Raw genomic sequence first — 6892 nt, 5'->3', positions numbered from 1 at the left:
TTTTTTTCCCATATGGCTATTGATAACTTGGATTTCTCCCTTAGAAAACAGTCTATTTATGTCCTTTGACAATTTATCAATTGAGGAATGGCTTATTTTTATAAATTGGATATCAGCTCTTTATTTATTTTGGAAATTTGACCTTTGTGAGAGAAACTTATTGCACTTATTTTTCCAGTCCAATTTTAGCTGCATAATTTTGTTTATGTATAAACTTTAAAATTTTATGTAATCAAATTTACTCCTTTTGTCTTCTGTATCCCTCTCCATCTTTTATTTGGTCATGAAATTTCCTTCTAAACCATAGATTTGAAAGGCAATTTTAAAATTACTTCTTTAATTTATTTATGATGTCACTCTTTATGACATGTATTGTCATAAAGTCATGTATTCTTTTGAAACTTATCTTGGTATATGGAATGAGAGGCTGATTTAAATCCACTTTCTGCCATACTGCTTTCCTGTTTTCCTAGGAGTTTTTGTCAACTTGTGAGTGCTTACCTCAGAAGCTGGGGTTTTAGAGTTTTTCAAACTCTAGACTACCATGTTCTTTTGTTTCTGTATTTTGCATAACTAAACTGTTGTACTAGTTGACCTTTGTTTCTTAAAGCAATACCAAACCACTGATGATTTCTTCTTTGTAGCACTATTTAATCTTGCTTGTAGAATTTTATCTTGGTTCCTATACCTTCTAACTTGTAAGAAGAAAATAGTTCATCCAGTGATTTTTTTTTGTTTTTTGTTTTTTTTTTTGCCTTTTGGAGGGCAATTGGGGTTAAGTAACTTGCCCAAGGTTACATGGCTAGTTTTAGACCTGAACCGAACTCAGGACCTCCTGACTCCAGGGCCAGTGCTTTACTCATTGCACCACCTAGCCGCCCCCATCCAATGATTTTCAAAAAGCAGGATGGATCTCTGTCTCATTGTATTGTTATTCTTCTTTTCTCTCAGCAGAAATGCATACAAGTTAAATCTGTCTGACAGATTTGTGCTCCAAACACAGAGTACTGGGTATTCCTACCACAAGAGTAAAATTCCTTCCCAAGGTTGCAAAGGACATCTCTCAGCATCAGAACAGCCTATAGAATTTAGGGGAGAAATACAGCAAAGAGGAGTCCAAAGATTATTCTTGTGTGTGTGTGTGTGTGTGTGCGTGCGCGCGCGCGCTGTGTTTTAATCCCTAACTTCAAAGTATATGTTCATTCTCTGGGGTTTCTTTTCTAGATCATACAGAGGATGGAGCACTGGGCTTGGAGTCAAGAATACCTGAGTTAAAACCTGACCTCAAAGACTTACTAGTTGTGTCACCATGGACAAGTCACTTAACTTCTGTTTGCCTCAACTGGAGGTGGAGATAATAATAATGCCTTCCTCATAGGGTTGTTGTGAGAATGAAATGAAATAATATCTTTTGAAAGATATCTCATTTGATTCTTACAACTGTGCATACACTAAGCAAGGCAGAGTTTTTTGTAAAAATTTATCTTGCAAGTAAGAAATATTTTATTCCTCCCACTGCCCCATTCCAATTGAGCAAATTAAAGCAAACTCCTCAGTGCAAACCTACATAATCCAAAAAACAAACTCCCATATTAGCCATGTTCAAAATGCTTTCTGTATTTTAAGCTCATCTTCTCTCTGTCAGTAGGTGGGGTGTTTCACATTCGTGCTTTTGGATTCTTGATTTATCATTTATCATTTCATTGATCAGAGGCCTAAAGCATTTCAGAGTTTTTCTCTACAGTGTTGTTATTAGTGGATAAATGTTTCCCTTAGTTTTACTCACTTTGCATCGGTTCAGTCAGTGCATAGAGCAGAAACCTTGGAGTCCGGAAGATCTGAGTTCAAATTTTCTCTCAGATACTTCCTATCTATGTGATCCTGGGTAAGTCATATAACCTCTCTTTGCCTCAATTTCCTTATTTGCAAAATGGTAATAATAGCACCTCCCTTGCAGGATTATTGTGAGGGTCAAATGAGCTAATGTATGTAAGGTACTTTGCAAATCTTAAAATAAAAGTTGTTGTTCATTGTTTCAGTCATGTTTGACTCATGGTGACCCCATTTGGGATTTTCTTGGCAAAGATCCTGTGGTGGTTTGCCATTTCCTTCTCCAGCTCATTTTACAAAGGAGGAAACTGAGGCAGAGTGAAGGAACTTGCCCAGGGCCACACAGCTGGTAAGTGTCTGAGACCATGTTTGAACTCAGGAAGATGAGTCATCCCCAGCTCTCTATCCACTGTGGACCTAGCTGAATAGCATATGATGTCAGCTCTGATTATCATAAAGGTCTTTCCAGTTTTCTCTGATGCTTAATTTCTTAGGTGCAAAATGGCAGGGATTATTACTACACTGATGTGGATGGAAAGGACCATTCACTTGGGAATAGAAAGTTTTCCACTTACTGGCTTGGATAAATTGTTTTAGCCACATGAAGACAGATGGTGTAGAGGAAAAACGCTGGAATTAGAGTCAAAGGACCTGGGTTCAAATTCTGACTGTCACTGGCCACTCCTGTGTGATTGCATTGCATTAAACACTTTTAATCCCAGTTCTAGGGCAGCTAGGTGGTGCAGTGGATAGAGTACCAGTCCCAGAGTCAAGAAGACTTGTCTTCCTGAGTTCAAATATGACCTCAGACACTTACCAGCTGTGTGACCCTGGACAAGTCACTTAACCCTGTTTGCCTTAGTTTCCTCATCTGTAAAATGAACTAGAGAAGGAAATGGCAAATTGCTCCAGTATCTTTGGCAAGAAAACCACAAATGGGGTCACCAAGAGTTGGACACGACTGAAAAATGACTGAACAACAACAGCAATAATTCCAGTGTCCTAACTTTCCCTCATCTTCTCCAACATTTATCATTTTCCTTTTCTGTCATATTAGTCAATGTGATAGGTGTGAGGTGGTAGGTACCTCAGAGTTATTTTAATTTTCATTCTTCTCATCATTAGTGATTTAGAGCATTTTTTCATATGATTATAGATAGCTTTAATTTCTTCATTTGAAAACTGCCTGTTCATATTCTTTGCCAATTTATCAATTGGGGAATGACTTGTATTCTTATAAATTTGATTCAGTTATCCATATATTTTAGAAATGAGGTCTTTATCAGAAACACTGTAAAATTTGTTACCCTACTTTCTGCTTTCCTTCTAATCCTGGTTGCACTGGTTTTATTTCTGCAAAACCTTATTTAATTTAATGTAATCAACATCATCCATCTTGCATATTTGTAATGTTCTCTTATCTCTTGTTTGGTTCCAAATTCTTTCCTTCTCCATAGATCTGTCAGGTAAACTATTCCTTGCTCTCCTGGTTTGCTTATGATATCATCCCTTATATCTAAATCATGTGCCCATTTCAACCTTATCTTGGTATAGGGTGTGAGATATTGGTATATGCCTAGTTTCTGTCATACTATTTTCCAGTTTTCCCAGCAGTTTTTGTCAAATGTTGAGTTCTTATACTCAAAGCTAGAGTTTTTAGGTTTATCAAACAGTATATTGCTTAGTCATTTAGTACTGTTTTGTGCATACCTAATGTATTCCACTGTTCTATCAATCTTAGACACTACCAAATAATTTTAATGATTGACACTTTATTATATAGTTTTAGATCTGGTAGGGCTAGGTCATCTTTCTTTGCATTTTTTTCATTAATTGCATTGATTTTCTTAACTTTTTGCTCTTCCAGATGAATTTTGTCATAATTTTTTCTAATTCTATGAAGTAATTTTTGGTAGTGTAATGGGTATGGCACAGAATAAGTAAATTAATTTAGGTGGAATTGTCATTTTTATTACATTAGCTTGGTCAACCCATGAGCTATTGACATTTTCCCAGTTGTTTAGATCTGACTTTATTTGTGTGAAAAGTGTTTTGTAATTATGTTCATGACTCCCAAATATTTTATATTGTCTACAGTTATTTTAAATAGAATTTCTCTTTCTACCTCTTGCTGCTAGGCTTTGTTGGTAATATATAGACATGCCAATGATTTATGTGGTTTTATTTTATATACTACAACTTTGTTAAAGTTATTAATTATTTCAAGTAATTTTTTAGTTGATTCTCTAGGATCCTCTAAGTATGCCATCATATCAGCAAAGAGTGATAGTTTTGTTTTCTCATTGACTATTCTAATTCCTTTGATTTATTTTTCTTCTCTTATTGATAAAGTTAACATTTCTACTCCAATATTGAATAACAGTGATGATAATGGGCATCCTTGTTTCAACCTTGACCTTATTGGGAATACTTCTAGCTTACCCGCATTACATATAATGCTTGCTGATGCTTTTAGAGAAATACTGCTTATCATTTTAAGGAAAACTACATTTATTCCTATGCTCTCTAGTGTTTTTCATAGAAATGAGTGCTGTATTTTGTCAAAAGCTTTTTCCGTACCTATTGAGATAATTATATGATTTGTTAGTTTTGTTATTTATATGGTCAGTTATGCTGATAGCATTCCTAATATTGAACCAGCCCTGCATTCCTGGTAGAAATTCCATCTGGTCATAGTGTATTATCCTTGTGATAAATTGCTGTAAACCCTTTGCTAATATATATTTTTTTCTTTTAAAATCTTTTTGGAGGGGGGGAAGGCAAGCAATTGGGGTTAAGTGACTTGCCCAGGGTCACATGGCTAGTAAGTGTGTGGAGTGTCTAAGGCTGGATTTGAATTCAGGTCCTCCTGACTCCAGGGCTGGTACTCTACTCACTGCGTCACCTAGCCACCCCATGTTCATCTGGTTTAAACTTAATTCTTCCTAACTCCAGGCCCAGCCCTCTCTCCACTGAGTCACCTAGCTACCACCTTGAAGTCAGTAGGTATATAATAAATGTTTGTTGAATTAATGAATGTGTGTGATGTTGAGAAAATCACTTCCCCTCTCTGGGCCCTTGTTCTTCATCTGTAAAATAAAGAGAATTGCATGAGATGACTTCTAAGGTCCCTTCCAACTCTAAATCTATAATACTGTGATTAGGTGAGTAGACAGTCAGGAAGACCTGAGTTCAAGTCCTGCTCCTGCCAAGTGTGGGCAAACCATTTAACCCTTCAGTGTCCTAGGCAGCCCTTTAAGACTATAAGTTGGAAAGAATGTGTCAACCTTTATTGGAGGAAGAATTTTCCTCATCTGGGAATTCTATGTGTCTTTGAACTCATAGGTCCAGTTCCTACTCAGTTTGACCCTAGGACTTTGGTTCTAGTCTGGTTCTACCACATTAAGTAGACTTAACTTTGTTCCTGGCCCTTAGAAAACAGACCCATATCCCAGGATGGTCTATAGCTGTAATTCACCAAGAGTCCAGAAGATGGAGAAGCTCCCTCATAAAAGGAGGCTGTGGTCTTTTTTTTTTTTTTTCCTAACCCTCCCCTTTCTCCCCTTTCTCTTTTTCAGGCCAGAGAAATCACTTGGTTGGGTTCAATTAAGAAAGACGGGGACCTTTGCCTAGTGGGAAACTAGGAAGCTGCACAGCAGCCATTCCTGCTTGGAGTTTTTGGTGGCATATTTTTGTTGTTGGCTCTTGTTATCACTCAGCTACCTGAAACCACAAGGTTTCTCTTGGGATGAGCGCTCACTACAGTGAAATAAATTGTGGTTCCTGAACATTCCCTAGCTTACACTCAGCTCTTCCCAAGACCTTGCTCAGTGTTGAAATAGTTAAAATAGTTCATATTACTGAAATAATGGCTAATAATAAGAACTGACAAGTATAAAGATTTGCAAAGCACTTTATATATATATATATTCATATATAAATACATATGTTTATATATGTATATACATTGTTGTCCAGTTGTTTTCAGTCATGCTGTGCTCTTCATGACCCCATTTGGGATTTTCCAGGAAAAGATACTGGAGTGGTTTGCCATTTCCTTCTCCAGCTCAATTTTAACAGATGAAGAAATTGAGGTAAACAGAGTTAAGTGACTTGCCAGGGTCACACAGGTAGTAAGTATTTGAGGCCAGATTTGATTTTAGGAAAATGAGTCTTCTGATTTCAGGCCCAGCACTCTATCCACTGTGCCACCTATATACATACATGTGTGTAAATGTACTTATATGTGCTTTTATATCTGTAAATACCTGAAATTTCATATGAGTTGCTCAGCACAACTCTATAAGGTAGGTGCAATTGTTCTACCCATTTTATAAAGGAGGAAACTGAGGTTGGCAGAGGTTAGGTGACTTGCCCAGGGTTATAGAATTAACAAACATCAGAGGTTGCCTGACTTCCAATTCTAGTATTCCATCTATGAAGACCTGTCTCACTCTATTTGGGCTAATCACAATTTCAAAGGGCACCAGTAATCATGTAAATGTAAAAGGAATAACTTTGATAAACCTATTGTTAATATTACAAAAAAAAAAAAAAGAGATTACCTAGAACAGTGAACAGCATTTTCCTTGTGTTCTCAAGTAGCCCAGCCCCTGGCACATAGTAAATGCTTAATAAATGCATTTTGAGTTGAATTGTCTTGGCTTAGTTTCCAAAAAAGGACAGCGATCCACAAAGACCACTTTCACATGTCTCAAGAACATGCCTTGTTAGATTACTCTGTTAAAAGTACCATGAGGCACTGATTTAATTCATTTCTTAATACCTAAATCTCCAGAAAGAACAAATATAGGGAACACCTCTAAGGGGAATTTCCAGGACTTGTGGTAACACAAATGACAGAGATGTTGTTCCTATTGAGTATCTGTTCAGACTTGACACACAGTTTTTAAGAATTCAGCAAATAAACTGTCTCTAAATGGGAATGAATTCTGTGGCATAACATTTGAAGTTTGTCTCTGGAGATTAATACAGATGTAGTGGGGAACTGGCCAAGGGTAGCTGTCGTGAACATACATAGAGTGCTTGCCAGAGTTAGTCC

The sequence above is a fragment of the Petaurus breviceps genome, unplaced genomic scaffold (genome assembly GCF_028583685.1).
Source record: "Petaurus breviceps papuanus isolate PSGF00001 unplaced genomic scaffold, PetGlider_PUasm1.0 90630, whole genome shotgun sequence".
NCBI lineage: Eukaryota > Metazoa > Chordata > Mammalia > Diprotodontia > Petauridae > Petaurus > Petaurus breviceps.
The sequence above is the reverse complement of the archived record's forward strand: the minus strand, read 5'-3'. Positions refer to the sequence as shown.